Source organism: Tachypleus tridentatus, chromosome 13, assembly GCF_004210375.1.
Source record: "Tachypleus tridentatus isolate NWPU-2018 chromosome 13, ASM421037v1, whole genome shotgun sequence".
Classification (NCBI taxonomy): domain Eukaryota; kingdom Metazoa; phylum Arthropoda; class Merostomata; order Xiphosura; family Limulidae; genus Tachypleus; species Tachypleus tridentatus.
In genome coordinates, this window is record NC_134837.1 from 156,430,559 (window position 1) to 156,446,902 (window position 16,344).

Below are 16,344 nucleotides of genomic sequence, written 5' to 3' on the forward strand. Positions count from 1 at the left end.
TCATCACTACCCACAGCCAACTCTTGGACTATTCTTTTACCAAGGAATAGTTGGATTGACCGTCACATTATAACGCCCCCACAGCTCAAAGGGCAAGCATGTTTGTTGTGACGGGAATTAGAACTCGCGACTCTCGAATTACGAGTCTACTGATTTAACCACATGCCAGGCTTTTATAAGATTGAATACTTCTATTTGGACTGTTATTTAACTTAGCTTCGTTGTTTATTAAGTTACTTGTTAGTTCTGATCCATGTAGATAACTTACTTTGTATCTGAGCTCTTTATAATTTCTTCGAAAATTAATTTGCAGTATACAGCAATCGTTTTGTTTAATGACTAAGAAAGTCAATAACAGTGAGGAAAAATACTGAAATATGTTCTCCCATCTATATGCTTTAATTATACAAATTTATTTCACAAATTGAATATCTTCAACCGACTCTCTTTCCACCCCTCATCATTAATGGGTTGACCAAGCTCCACATGTATGTCGTCTGCTATTTACTAGTTGGTTGGGCGAACGATAATATGTTCATGTTTGAATTACAGAGTCATGCACTAGGCTTAAAACTTGCGCTTGCGCGAAGAGAAAGTCCTTGCTTAGAAAACATTGTTGAACGAAGAAGTTTGGAGACTGGTAGTGCATGTTCTGTCGTTGTGTTGCGTCTAGTGAGAGCGTTTTAAACATTTACTCAATCTTGGTACAGCTCTCAACCAACGCAATATGTTGACTATCTATTGTTTTGAACTATAGTGTTTCTAACACCTCGATTTTAGATAAACCTGCAATCCTTAAAGTGGTTTCTATATTTTGGAGATCATAGTGGAAAAATTGTAATAAAAATCGCGCATATTTAGGCTTTAAGAACTGGATCCAGAAACAAACTTAAGATTTTCACTAGCCATTAAAAAATAACAACTTAAAGAGAAACGATTGAAATAGTTGATGACGAATCATTTTCCGTGAGGGTGTTTGAATAAATTTCGCCGACGTGTAAAAAAAGAGGAACACATTATTAGAAACAGTCCTTCAAAAGTCATAAAAACTGATTTAATATATAATCTCCACGAGAACATTCACGTTTTGCTAGAGGGCGCATAACGACAAAGATAGTGACTGACACACGAGTTCTACCTTACACTTGTCAAGTAAATTAATTTCTTGCTAATTTCATACCGAAGTGGATCGGCGGCTGAACTGTGCCCTTTCTACCGTAAAACAGTTAACTCTTGCGCCGAACTTGATCGAATTAAACTGAGTAAACTTGAAGATACTATTCGCATTAAGAAGGTAAGCAATTTTATTTGTGCTATCTAAAAACGGAATTATATTAGATGTGTCGCTGAGCTAATACTATTATAATATGACCTTTAGGTGTAAAATACTTTTAAAAAATCATACATGAAAGCCATTCGCAAACAGAACCTGACATAACTTCCAGTTTTGTTTATTACTTTGATTTTCGGTTAATTCTATGATCATGACTGCTCGGGTGTAGAACAAAATAGTATTAACTGAATAACTGTTTGACCATTTCCGGATATTAATGTATCAATACGCTTATTTTTCGTGTTATAAAAAATATAGACTTCACTTACTGTAATTGTTGTAATCGATGACGTTAGGTTAACCTAATGAAACGTTGTAGACTATAGATATACCTGTGTATGTGACAATAAATAAATTTTAAGAGCCTGGACATTGTTTGTTATCATCAGTTTATTTTAAAATCGTAAAATGATATTAACTTAAAATACGAAGTTGCACTTTTGAGTTTTAAAGCATAAATAAAATGTTTGATATTCGTGTGATCTTTATTATAGGAACTTGTCAAATAACTATTTGCGTTGTTTCTTGACGTGATTAAATAGTAAAGTTGAATAGTTTACAAAAGGCTCATTTTATGATGTGTAGAGGTTTGTTTATTTTACGCATATATTCTAAGTTTTTGTATGCATATCGTATCACGTACTCGTGAAGCAGTTGTAATTGTATATCAGATATAAGTAGCTAATAATTTTACATCCTAAAAATAAGTTTAAATAGTTGTGATTTTGCGTTCGTAAAGAAAACTGGAATATGCTATGCAAGTTTTGTAGCACTATTATTGGTGTGTAGTCACTTGTTTTAACTGCAAGTAGGAACTGAAGTCAGACCTGGCTTAGTGGTTTAGCATATTTCACTGCAGAAGGAACCAAGGCTTAAGTCGTGATATTGCTAAACATACTTTGCGCATTTATCTGTGGCTGTTATGCTGTATTTTATTTTTCACTGTTTATCAGTGCACTGTACAGATATATAACGCATAATAATCGCTGCGAAACATCTTGTTAACAAAAAAGTGAAAACATTATTCACAATAGCGGTTTCTCCGTTTTAATTTGTTTTTGGTGTATCTAAATATTTGTTTACAATGTTCGTAGTGCAGTTCTGTTTTACCTAAATGTATTAAGATAATTGAGATAGAGGGAGAGGTTTTGTTATACAAGTGTTTTTAATCATCTTGCCAAAGAATGGTTCAAAACCAAAGTATTTAAATTAAAAAATAGACAAAATGAAGAAGCATGTATAGTTTAAAACTCAGTTATATATATTAAAAAAAGAAAAATGTTTACATTTATTTGTGGTTGTTTCTTATAGTAATAGTATGAAAATATTTATCTTTTAAATTAATTTATTTTCAACATTATTTCACATCACAGTTCAAAGATCAGAATGTTACAAACGGAAGGGAAAATAACTACTTTCCTAATTCCTTTCAGACGAAGCCTATTTAACCCCAAGACTTAAAAAAGTGTTGGTGTACTCATGTAACAGCCCTGGTGTTATTTATAAGAATTTAAGTCTTATATTTATAATGATTTCTCTTGCTCTTTTAAAATTCTCAAGAGCGAGTTTGAATAATCCTAAAAGAAACTTTTGCTCTACATCTTACAACTAGTCGTATTTTACTTGTTACAATATTCATCCAATAAGATTATTCACTATCAGTATTTGATTTTATAACTTACGACTGAACACTGCTAAAAGTTCCTATTAGATTATAATAATCAATTTTGTATAGTTTAAGAAAGCTTGTGGAAATATGAATGCTTCAATGCTACGTAATTTAAACTTTTTTTCATTTTAACCAATAACAACAAACAACTTTTGGTGATAATATTCGACGAATTTGCACTCATTGCTGTCTGTCAAAAAATACTGATTTAGGGCTCTGAATACCTCATTAAATACCCCATTTAAAGCGGTATGGATTCGTACAATTTTCATTTTGATACTTCGAACTTCACTACTGAAAGTAATCTGGTATGCTATATTTTCAGTGCTCAAGCTGTTTGGTAAGATTATTTTGCTTTCGTTCAACGCTGAAAAAAAATCTTAATCATACACGCCAACTTCGTGTTTATTTATTCTGTTCGTAAACTTGCTATTTAAAAAAAAAAAGTCTTAAATTTTATTAATTTTAAAGTATAGCGTATGAATTCACCCAATACAAATGGTTTTTATTGTAACATACTTGCGGTATTAAAATGTATCTTCTAGTCTAAGAATGAAACCGGTGATAGTAGGCCAAGTTATGGGTTAAATGATCTACATTAAACTTTTAACCGGTAGCAAAGTGTGTGGCTTTTTGTTTTTAATGTATATATAGAACTGCGTGTTAACGCCTACACTAGTATCTCTAGCGCACGGTTACCAATTCCCATTTACACTTTTCTTCTGGTTTGATAATATTGTTCTATTTTATTGTGTACACAAGTGGAAAGTCTCGAAACGCGTCGCACGAAGTCAACTACATGTTAGCTTGATCTCTAGCATCCGGGAACAAAAAGGGGGTTGAAGGAAAACGACCGTAGCATAGTCGAATGTAAAGTAGGATCTTGCAAACAGAAAGGGTTTAGGCATCACTCTCCTTACGAACAGAGTCCTGAAAAGCTTTTATCTATACTTGTTTTTCAAACAAAGCGAACATGCTTAGCAAGCAGAAAATTAATTTTACGGTCATTTGGAAGACTTAAGGAGCCAATACAATGCAGGATAAATTGATGTCTTTTTCTTTGTTTCTGGTGTCGTATAGTTCCTCCAGCGTAGGTGTGTATGAATGACTACTTTTCCTTTTAAACATCATGTACATAAGAGGTGTTCTACATGTCGCTCTAAAGTTGTACATAAAAATAGACGTTTGTTGTTACAAGCTCATTCTACTTGGTTGGGTGTATCTTCCTTTATAAGAAGTAACAGTACACAGTCAGGCATAGCCCTATTTTTAACTTTACATTATGGTTCAATTAAAATGGGGATAAGAAATTAACCTTTGTGTTTTAGCTAAACTAACGAGATTGTAGTGCATTGCATATGGTAATTGTAATGTGTACGTTTACTCTTCTGTTGTTTTGTGCAATAGTATTCTCGAAAGCCCCTTTGAGTAACCATGCTCGTTATAATACGTATATGCACACGCGCACGTATGTGTGTGTGTGTATGTGTAAGAGAGAGAGCTCTGCATTGTATTGGAAATATTGTAGTTTGTTCTTCAGGCTTTCTCTTAAGTACATTCGATAAGCCTACCGAGAATCGGGTTGTATAGACTGTCAGAGCCATGTGAAGCGAATCCGACAAGACAAGATGGAGAAGGCATTAATTCTCCGTTAAGTGGCTTAAAGAACAAAGAAATTATATATCAAATTAGCTCAATTACTGCACGACTTGCATCTTGGGGATCCATAGAAGATGTTGAAGCATGTTTCTGTAACAGGTTGTTGCTAGTAGATCTCTATATTTGCCTGAAGATAACAAAATATAAGAATCCACACAGTGTCTCGTAAGTAATCGCAACAAAAGCACGCGCGCGTTATGACACATGAATAGTAGAGATGTTTTACGCTTAAATATTGTGTAATGAACTTTGTAACAAAGATAGTTAAGTGATTTAGTGTAATGGGGAAGTAAGCGAATAGCTGCAGAGTTTTCTGACCAATTTTATATGATAAATGCAAAAAAAACCCCAAAAAAACAGCTAAATACAAAAGATAGAGGAAAGACAGAATGTGTAAAGTTAGGAAAATCTAACTACTACTGCCTGCCATTAGAACCTCCAAGGTTCAGCTACTTATAGTTGCTCTTCTCGGTAACAAATAATTACATAAAGTAAATAGAATAAATAATATAAAAGAAAAAGTAAATCGAAAATCATATCAGGCTTTGTAATATATTTGTGTGTGAACATACGTAAGAATTGAGGCTTTGTCAAATTGTCAAACTAATAAGTGTGCAAGGAGATTATTATGGGATGATTTTTAATGTGCACAGAAAAGATTGCTCTTTCAGTTTGTGATCGTTTGAAAGTAAGCACAAAGCTACACAATGAACTATTTCGGCTCTGTCCACCACGAGTATCGAAACCCGTTTTGTAGCGTTTAAGCCCGTATATATACCGTTGTGTCGCCGAGGGGGTTTTGGTACAAAATTGTAGTTGGACAAATGTCAGAAGTCGTGAAAAAGTGACAAAAAATTCAAGTCGCGAGGGGAGTATTGGATAAAAAAACAAAACAACAGCTGTACTGAATAGTTTGAAAATAAAAGCTTTTTCAATCGTAACAATATTTCCGTTTTATTACATTTTCAATAGATACAAGTGGGAAAATGTTTACAAAAATTGAACATGAAGAAATGGTTGCATCAAACAGTCGGGAAACAAGGTAGAAACGGGTATAGTGTAATAAAACTTCCTCTCTACAACCACGCAAGGGGTATGCCCAATAATGATTCGAGTACTTCAATTTATCGACGTATTGGAGGCAATACATGTACTGTAAAGTCTGTTTGTGACACCAGAAGTAGACATTCATATGGACCCATTACTTTTATATTTTTTTATATTTTGTTCTTCACAAGTTGTTCTTTATTTAGCAGTTAAAAGAGAAAGCAACAGGAGTTGATTCATTAGTTATAGCTGTATTAACATAGAAAGATTTAAAAAATCTTAAGAGATGTCTGTGTATATAAAAAGTAGAAGAATCAAAAACACTTTTGCACTTTTATATGCACCCTTCAGAAAGTATAATATGATGAACCCAGAAAATCGAAGTAGGCATGGATCGAATATTGGGTACGTCCCTTTTGAAATTGTACATTTTATTTTAATAAACATGCTCCTTCCTACCTTGTTTCCTGACTTTTTGTTGTATCCATTTCTTTTCAGTATTTAGAAATATTTTTGCCACTTGCTGATGCACTTTCTTAATACAAAGTGACATCTTATGTGTCCTTTATTTATTTGTGTTGATATCCTGAATGCATATTATCAGTATGGATGTGCATCATAATATTGTGGTATTACAAATAATGGTGCGTGTGTGATGCGCATTCTTTTCACTTATGGTGTGTATATACATTTTGAGTGTGCATATATGCTCTGCGTGTGATGGCATACACTCTAGTGTGTGAAATGTCATTTTGATAATGTAATGTGAGTTGTGTGCATGTATTAAAGATTGATAAATTACTTTTTATATAAATAACTACGTCCATTTCAGGCAATAATTTGAATATCTTGTAGTTAACACTAGTTAACTTAGGTCGGCATGAAAGAAGATATACTATTCATGTAAATTACGCTACCAGGTAAAGTGAGTACAAATAGAGTTTCAACTTGTGTTCAGTTGAATGGAAAGCTTGTTCGACAAAGTATCACGGTCTGACGGAATTGTAGTCTCACTTGGGCACAAATGGAAAAAGTCAAGATGAAATGGATGCAGTGCCAGTTCAACCGATAATTTAGTGATGACCTCAAGCTGAACAAAGTAATTCATATATTAAATAGTTCTTCTAGTGTATGGTTACCCATCCACAGAAGCTGGCTGATTCAGCCTCGCATTTAGAGTTTACCTTATACACACTTGTAACACTTTGAATAATTATTTACGGAGGAAAACTGGAAACAACACTCTTCAACTAAGATTTATATGCAGAAAATAAAAAGGTTGTGGACAAAGACGCTTTTCTTAAGACTCACCCTACGTTGGCATACCCCATACTACTTAGTGTCCAGATCTTGTCATACAGTACTGTAGATCGAGAAGACCACACCCCTTCACTGTTTTATTTGACCACACCTACTCAGTGTATGGAGTGAGGAAGCAGAAGTGTGCGTTTTAAGATGGCGTCCTTTCAAGGTATTCCTTGATGTACGTCTAATAATTCTTTTCAGTATAGAAAACCCCTAACAATAGCACGTGGTCAGTGTACTATTGTTTTGTTTGATGTACTTATAACTATTATAAATCCGTTTGTTACATAGCTAGAAATGTTCAACAATGTCAGTTTATCACTGAGACTAAAAAAAATTGTGAACATTTTGTATCTGCTTTGGTTTCTCAGATGGTTGTACGACTACCAGTTTTATGTATGATTTGTTTATCACCTCAGGGTATATTCTTATAATGGAGCTAGCTAGTGATGTATACGTTCAAAACTTGGATCTCGGAAACCACCGCATTGATTATCAGCAATCATATCCGAGTAATATTTGTTATAACTAAGCAGTATTTTTATACCCGAGTAATAAAGCAATAAAAAGAAATAGAAATTTCCATAAAAATGATGTTTCAGATGTAACCAAAAATTACAAAAATAGTAACTTTCTAATGTAAAACAATCAAAAACAGAATTAAAAGTATTTGTTTTTATTTAGTGAAAATCTCATTAATGTTTTAAGAGAAAAGCGAAACAAGATATTATGAAAGTCAGTTTAATACTTTAAGTTATTCTGCATGATGTATTAAACTACCCGTATTTTATATCGATTTCAGTATTTCTATTGTAAGTACAGTTTAACGTGAACAAATCTAATTTTAATAAACAGTACCAGAGTTTTTCTCCAAAGTGGTGCAAATGAAACAAAATTCTATGCATTAATTAATCATTTCTAACTAAATACGAAGTTTTAAAAGCAGAACGAAACGTTAATTCAGTACAGATCTAATGATCACATTAATACAAGGATTGAAGCAGTTACATCGATTGTAATCTAATAAAATAAATTATCGTTATTTTTTACAACGTAATAATGTGTGTAAAAGAAGTCGTAACTTGGATTCCGATATCTTTATCACATGTTTCTTTGTTTTTTCTATTTATTATATTTTAATTGTTTAAAGAAATATTCTTTGAGGAAAGATGCACATCTAAAAATTACACATAAAAAGCTTGTTCTTTCAAAAACAAGTAGAAAATCAGCTCAAGCTGTAGAATTTGATTGGAAATCAGTTTCATTCTGTTTTTCATCTCAGTGTTCCAAGCTACAAATGATGTACGTCTTCAACTTGCTAAGAAAAGAGGAGAATTTCGTTAATTTTGCATGAAATTTTATCAGGTCTGTTCGACCTAGATAAAAAATAGTAATTGTATTAATATTGTTTCAAATTTCATTATTTCCAAAACTCCAGTAATTTTGACCCTTTTTTTTTTATTTATCTTTGAATGTGAAACAGCGCTATTAACATCACTGATCAGCTGTATCGTTCATTGTTGGCATGGTAACTGTTCTTCATATTTGTGTACTTTTCTCCCCTTCATTGAACTTTTTTATTATTATTATTTCGCGCAAACCTCCCCGAGGAATATATGCGCTAGCTGGCCCTAATTTAGGATTGAAAGTCTGGAGAGAAGGCAATAAGTCATCATCACCCACCGCCAACTCTTGGGTTATTCTTTTACCAACGAACAGTGTGATTGACCGTCACATTTAACGCACCCACGGCTGAAAAGACGAGGATGTTTGATGGGACGCGGATTAGAACCTGCGACCCTCACATTGTGAGTCGAGCGCCCTAACTACTTGACCACCCTAGGGTAAACAAAATCTGAACTAGGTGTAACTACAGAGAAAGTCCAAAACAACTACTAACTCAGGAATAACACTTTTTGTTTTTATCATCTGTGAAAAATTCCATGCTTTTGAACAAAAACTGTTCTGTACCATAATGACTGATTTTAGTAACAACATTAAGAATGTTTATGGATCATGGGTTCTTGATGCGTTCATCAATTACGACTGACACTTCTGCTGTCAGTGTAAATATTTATAATAATAATTGCTAGGATATTATTGTGATAAAATTATTCTGTAAATAAAGTTCCCTGCGATAACATTTTTCTGCTTCTGTGTTTGTAGATAACAAGTTGTGTAATAATCTTTCTTACTGTTGGTATGAACAAAACAAGCAAAACCGGAATGTCTGTTGAATTTGTTTGTTTTGAATTTCGCGCAAAGCTACTCGAGGGCTATCTGCGTTAGCCATCTCTAATTTAGCAGTGTAAGACCAGAGGGAAGGCAGCTAGTCATTACTAAACTCTGGCTGTCACATTATAACGCCCCCACGGCTAAAAGTGCGAGCAAGTTTCGTGCGACGGGGATTCGAACCCGAAACCCTCGGATCACGAGTCGAACGCCTTAGCACGCTTGCCCATGCCGGGCCTGTCTGTTGAATAATAATCTCTGAATCTTTTTCCATAAGAGGGTTGTTAAGTGACTCTTGACGAGCAGGGCACAATGTTTCAAGTAATGTTTGCATTTATAAAATACAATAATGTATGAAATGAATTGTTAATTACTAATAAGGCAGTGTTTTCCAAACTGTGAGGTGTTTCTTCCCACTTCGGGGCGTGTACTGGTTGGTTAGGGTGCCGCCTTTTGGCGGAAGAGCCTAAAAATGACGAGCGAAGAACAATCGCTGTTATATCAGAGTTGTTTTTTTCACCATACACTTACCCACTCTTTACTAGCATTTGTTAATCTAAAACTAATTATTTAAACAAGAAACAAAAAGGCTTATTTTTGATGTTAACACTGGCGAAAATTGTTTCAATATGAGGGGGGGGGAGCGTAACAGAAATCTTGGTGAGTGTGAGGGGGCGCCGATATTAAAGATTTGGAAAACGTTGCCATGAGAGGATTCTTCTAAGGTGTTTCCATAATCTGTAAAATAGTTTGTAAATATACCCTATGACTGTCCAAAAAAATCAGGAAGTACCAGAATTGCACGGTTTATCCCACGTGATTTTCTCAAAAACTCACTTTCGCAGTATCGAGCTTAGGCGTGCATAAAGAATTCGTTTATGTTGTACCAACTAGTTTGAAGGTAAAATTTGACCCAACCAATATCTGTACAGTTACTCAGTATGAGTGATGGGAGAACAAGTAAAGAGCCAGTGTGTTTGACAGTTAAATCTTGGACAAACATGTTATTGCACAGATGTACTAATTTTGAAATTTTTCTTCTTTCATTAAGGAGGAAGTTACGGGGCTGCCGAAGTTAGATTTCTTGAGTGGTCCATGAATTTGGATCGACTCGTAATCCGATGGTCTCGGGTTCGAATCCCCGTAACACGAAATATGCTCGCCCTGTCAGTCGTGGGGGGGCGTTATAGTGTGACGGTCAATCCCACTATTCGTTGGTAAAAGAGTAGCTCAAGAGTTGGCGGTGGGTGGTGATGACTAGTTGCCTTCCTGTTGTTTTTAATAATTCATAGATGAAGATCCGCCAGTTTTGGTATCGTGTTTCTTGCTGATGCCTGCAACTACGTCTTTTTGAATCGTAAATAAAACTACTGATGTATGACAAAGGTCTAAGCTTCTATAATATCTATTGGGTTTTTTTCTCTTTAATTCGTTGTTCTTCAACAGAAATATTTATGATTTTCTTGCACGAAATTTCTACGCGATCGAGTTGTTAAGCGCGTTTATCAACAAAATTGGATGACTACTTTATCTGGGTAATTGTCGACGTGCAGTGATGTATATCGTGGTATGTAAGGACTCCAGCATCAACCTTAGGATTTAATGTAATAAAATTAGTGCACAAAAGGTCACTTAGTGCTTGAATATCTCCGTTTCGCCGCTTATCTTTGTGTCGTTCCAATCATGTCATATGGTGTTTCGCCTAATTACTTCAGATGAGCCAACATGTTATAAGTGCTTGTAGTTTCATACTATTTTAATGAGTTTGGTTCTTTTCTCAGCGTTATTTAAGACCTCCTTCACTCTATACATTCCTTCGTAGGTGATGAGTCGTATTTGTTTTCATGGTAGTGTGGATAACAGACAGGTAGGGGCTCATTGTAGTCGGTAGCTGTTCTGTGTGATTAATGCTAATCTTCTAGAACAGATAAGACAATAACAACAAACATTCACTCACCAGAAAATCGTGGATGCTCAGAAGAAAATACTTTTATCTGGACACCTTGGAAACAAACTTTTCGCAGATCTCTTGTATACAGGGATTCGGATAGCTGGTATTAAAGAGCTTATTTCCAACTGTCATTTGTATTTTGAGCGTCTATTTAGTATGTCGATTTTGCAACCATGACATGTTAAAGCTAATTAGTGTTGTTTGTCCAAATTACTTTCAAGCGTTAATGGATACGAGTGTGATTATTATATCGCTTATAATTATCATTCTTATACATTAAATCTCTTTAAGAAGCTATAAAGCGAAACGTTGAATACCCAATTGATGAATAACAGCAGCTTAAGGTCGTATAATACTAGTATTAAAATATCGTTTATACACCAACATGCTCTACATAAATCACATAATATATCATAACTGCCATTGTTATATAATTGTTATATTTGAATGTTTGTTATTAACTTTCAGCTTTTAAAATAAAAAAAAAAACGTTTGCTTGTTTAAAAAAGTTTTCCTACTAGCTTCTCTGCTTGAAATTTTAGAATCAGTTGGTTACTACATAAGAAAACAATCCATTAAAGACGAATCAGTTGTGAGAACTTTGATAGTCAGTAGCAAAAACCCTGTATTTTCTCACTTTTCATATTTCATTATTTCAGTGTAAGTAATTATTGGCAGCAGCCTGCTTTAATATTATCGAAGCAAGTAGACTGGTGATCATTTCGGAGATGGAAAAGTAGATTTATTGCCTGTTTCATAGTTGATATGATATTTCATAAACAAAAACAATTAAGAAAAAGTATCTAATATTCTATTGAATGAGGTACTTGGATTCCTGAACTTTTGTAACTTGTAAAGTTGTTTTTGCTACAATGTTTACTTATTCTACATTTACACTAAACAATTTTCACCTGTTGGTTTTAATATCGAACCAGAATCAAAATGAAACTTTAAACTCTTTGGTAGAGCATTTTATCTGGGCTCTAGTTTTCTAAGAACCTTAAAATATATCTGAAATAATAAAAGTTGACTTTTGTCCTTCTCTCCTATATTACGATGAACCATGAGACGAATTTTTGTCGTTAATTCTCTAGGCCTCCATCTATTATCAATGCTATGGGATTTAAGTTTTAAAATGAAGGTTATATGTGTGTGTAAATAATATGGCTGAGCTATTTAATTGACGATAATAGAATCTGTAAGGTTTTAGGAAGAGAAAAGGGAAAGCTCAGCTTACTCCAATCTGTCGTGAAAGACGATGAACTAATCTTAAAAATACATTCTTGTAGAAAGTTAGAAACCAACAAGCACTTTATCTGCTGAAAGAGAAACGCACACACAATCAGGCTACTACATCGTACCCAATATTGAGCAATACTGTTGAAACTACAATGCATTTGTTTCTCACCATTAAGACAGGATATTACATCACAGGACAGTCGATCAGGGTGTTCTTGAGTGTTGTGTACACAAGTTTCTTAAAACTACCGTTATTGCAATCCTCTCAGTTAAACATAGTAAAATAAACTGCTTATTACTAGCCACGTGGCTGTTAGTTTACAAGAGAATAAACATAATGGAATTATGAGCATTTCGTTTACTTGTACGTTGTTCTAGGTTCTGTGAACTTCATCATGTAGGTGAAATAAAATCAGTTGCAAAATAATTATGAATTAAGTTTTCATAAAGTTTATGTTTGTGGTATTTTATCACTGATGATATTATAAATTACATTTAAAATGCTATAAAATCAAACAAGTTTGAAAGTAACTTTCCAGTTTATAAGACATCATAAAAGTTAAATCGTTGATGGATCAGTGCACTGGTGGAGAGAGAAAGAAGGGGTATCTAGACGTTGTTGTTGTTTTTTTTCTTCAGACAAGTAATATGAAGTTTTTTTTTTTTGTTTCTTTTATTCCTAAAACGTTACGATCTGTACGAAATCAACATTTGTGGAATCTATAGAGGTATCGTGGGAATAGAAATGGGTATCAAAGTAAACATTAAGTCTGAAGACAGGAAACTGCTTGTTTGCTTGTTTAAAATTACGCACAAAGCTATATACAATGGGCTATCTGCACTACCCACTACGGTATCAAAACTCGGTTTCTAGCATTTTTAGTCTGTAGACATTCCCCTGGGCCACTGGGGGGCAAAACAGGAAATAAATGACTACATGTAAAAACGCCAATAACAAACAACACGCGCGACCTCCAAGTAACGGCTGTTGGTGATGAACAAAATTAAAACCAACGCTATTATAAATAATTAAGTTGTTTATATTAATGTCTGGTACCTGAAGTATTTCAAACAGAACAGTGCTTTGTAAGTGTTACGATAGAATAACCTAAACTCTACTGAAGGTGTCTACTACAGAATATGACCAGTTTCTTTTTTCTTCTTGATTTTGCCCAAGACTTTCTACAAGTCTAGTGACTATCCATCGCTTTATTCATAAGATTGCTTATCGATATATGTACTGGATGAACTACTGGTATTACGTTTTGGAATAACACTATTATCATACAAGTTTCATCTGGGCAACGATTAGCTAAAAATATTCATGGAAAGTTGACTCGGGAATTTGGAATTCAAATAATAACGCGGTTTGTATTTTCTTAATCTGTTGAAGTAACTGTTTTAAAAGTAAAGCATCTATTTCACGATATATATACTGAACTTGGAAGACATCTGACTTTAGGTTTCACGAAGTTTTTATTCCACACCAATTTTATTAACTGTGGGTGATTCAAAGTTGTTTTACTTTTAGTTAAAACTTTTTTAAATCTTACATTTTTATATGTTTTCAAATATATTGCATTAAAAATCAGTCTGTTTTTTTCTGCGAATAATGCAGATTTGTACAATGTACATGGCTGCCCTTAATTTTTATAACAAATATCTTCAGTAAGCATTTCTTCATGTTATGTTTGTAGAATTTCAAAGTGATTCTCGTAAAGTATCAACTTTTTGCGATCATTTCAAAATAACGAAATTGATATTTTTACAGCAGATTGTTTTAGTAATGTGTTGGTGTACAGTTTAACTTTATACCAATTCATGTATATCCCCTTACTTTCAATTTTGTAGATTATTTTATTCGAAATCCTTTTATGTGTTAGAAACATTCTGTATAAACATAAAAATTATGATTTCACAACAATGTATTTCTTTTTGTTCTCTTCAGTAAGAGAATCTGCTAAATAGGACATAAAAATATAGATAAAAGTATAATGCTAGAAAGTTGTACATAATGCCTGTGTACTGTGAGTTGTAGAATACAACTGTGGAAAATCATTGAAATGAAGTGATTGTAAACGATACTATTCGTAACTGTTGTGTGCAGAAATAAGGCTTAACAATGTTGAAATGAAGTGTTTGTAAACAATACTATTCGTAACTGTTGTGTGCAGAAATAAGGCTTAACAGTGTTGATCATCATTATTACCCGATTATTTAGCTATAAGTGCTAAGCTATAGGTTATACGAAGTTATAAATGCTCAGTTTCTTTATCGAAGAGTAATATTTACCGAAATTATGATCAAGTAAATGAATAAAATGTTATCTTTATGAAAGTTTTTATAATAAATGATCCTTGTTTTACATTTATATACATCACTCGTATGCTTGCTTCCATGTTTTACTTTAGAAGTAATTTAGCAAAGTTTTTTCCCTTTAAATTTGAAGTCTAGTGGAAATTAACCGGAATAATAGCAGCTTTTACCCTCTTTAAAATACATACTATTTATTACAGTTATTTTTCTATAGACTTCTGGCAAATTGAATGTTTTATACTATTAAACTAGAAACATATCATGGCTTCCACTAATTCTGAGTTACTGACTCGAGGAGAAATTAGTAAGTCAGAGCTCAATATTACTGAGCGTCCATAATAAGGGATTGACAGTCGCGCATAGAATCGAACACTGCTTGTCAGCTTCAAAATACAGAACTCTACCATAGGACCGACTTGCACCCCACATTGCTTTGATTGCTAATACTGTTCAGCAGGGCGAGAAATGATTCCAATGAGCAAACAACGCGGAATGCGACACCATGAAGAATAGTTAATAAGTGAAAAGATTTCTTTGTTTGTAGTCAGTGGACAAAAATTCTGGATTCTTCTTCTTGTTAAAGTAAATTACTTGTTTGGTATTAATACGTGTGTGTTTATGTCCTGTGAGTTAGTGTATTATGGCATTATTCTGTGTTACATTATCCATCATAGTTTGTTATATTATTGTGAGGCCTAGGTTTTATAAAATAGGTCCTGATTTATATCGAATATTATTTTAAAATTAAATGTTCCGAGCTGAAAACGTTTTTTTTTTATTATTTCTTTAACAGCATTCTTGCATTGTATCTTTCGGTTGTGAAATATAAAAACAAATGAACAACATAGTTATGAGAGAAAAAAGAAACAAAACCCGAACATTATATTTGTTCTTGCTCTAATCTAGCTATCCGTGTACTAAATACATATAAATAATAAACATGGGTTGACTATTATTGTAGGGTAGAAAATGAACGTTTTAAATTATGATGAATTATGAAAGACCAGGTGTGGGTTTTTTTGTTTGTTTGTTTCAGATGATTCTTGCATAGCTGCATAAAGGACTGTCTGCACCTAAATGTCGCTAATTTTGAACAGATAAATTTTAACGGAAAAAAACAGTTATTTAAATACGGCCTAATAGTTCTTAGGCTATTATTTTCTAACAAACATTAGGATTTCGTCATCAATTTTATAGCATACCCACAACTTTAAAATACAGATCGCTTTTCTTTTTCTTTCTGACGACTATAGACTAAGAACAATGTGTTTTGAAATACAATAGTTATTCCTGATCTATTGTAATAATAAAAAATATTATTTGAATATAATGATTAAACGGCTACGACTCGTCTCAATTTAAACTTGCCTATTACTTTCTCATAAAAAAACAACAAAAACTACTGATTTCCAAAGAATTAGTCTAGTTTGACATTGAGTTGTTGCATTATCCTTTCAATTACGTTTAACGAAATTAATAGAAGCCATAAGCCATTATATGGTGCTTAACTGTAAAGTTCGTTTGATTGTTGGCTCACTGTATAGATCTATCCCGACATGATCAAAATGTCTTAGGTTCGTTCAGTGACAAACC

General features: G+C 33.3%; 1 pseudogene across 1 annotated transcript in view; it reads left to right on the top strand.

The window, feature by feature from the left end:
* Window positions 1-557: 557 nt before the first annotated feature.
* Window positions 558-16,344, top strand: part of LOC143239880 (plexin-B-like) — a 225,267-nt pseudogene continuing 209,480 nt past the window's right edge. Inside the window, exon 1 of the transcript XR_013021422.1 lies at window positions 558-1,294. The product of XR_013021422.1 is annotated as a plexin-B-like (transcript). The remainder of the gene's footprint in view (window positions 1,295-16,344) is intronic.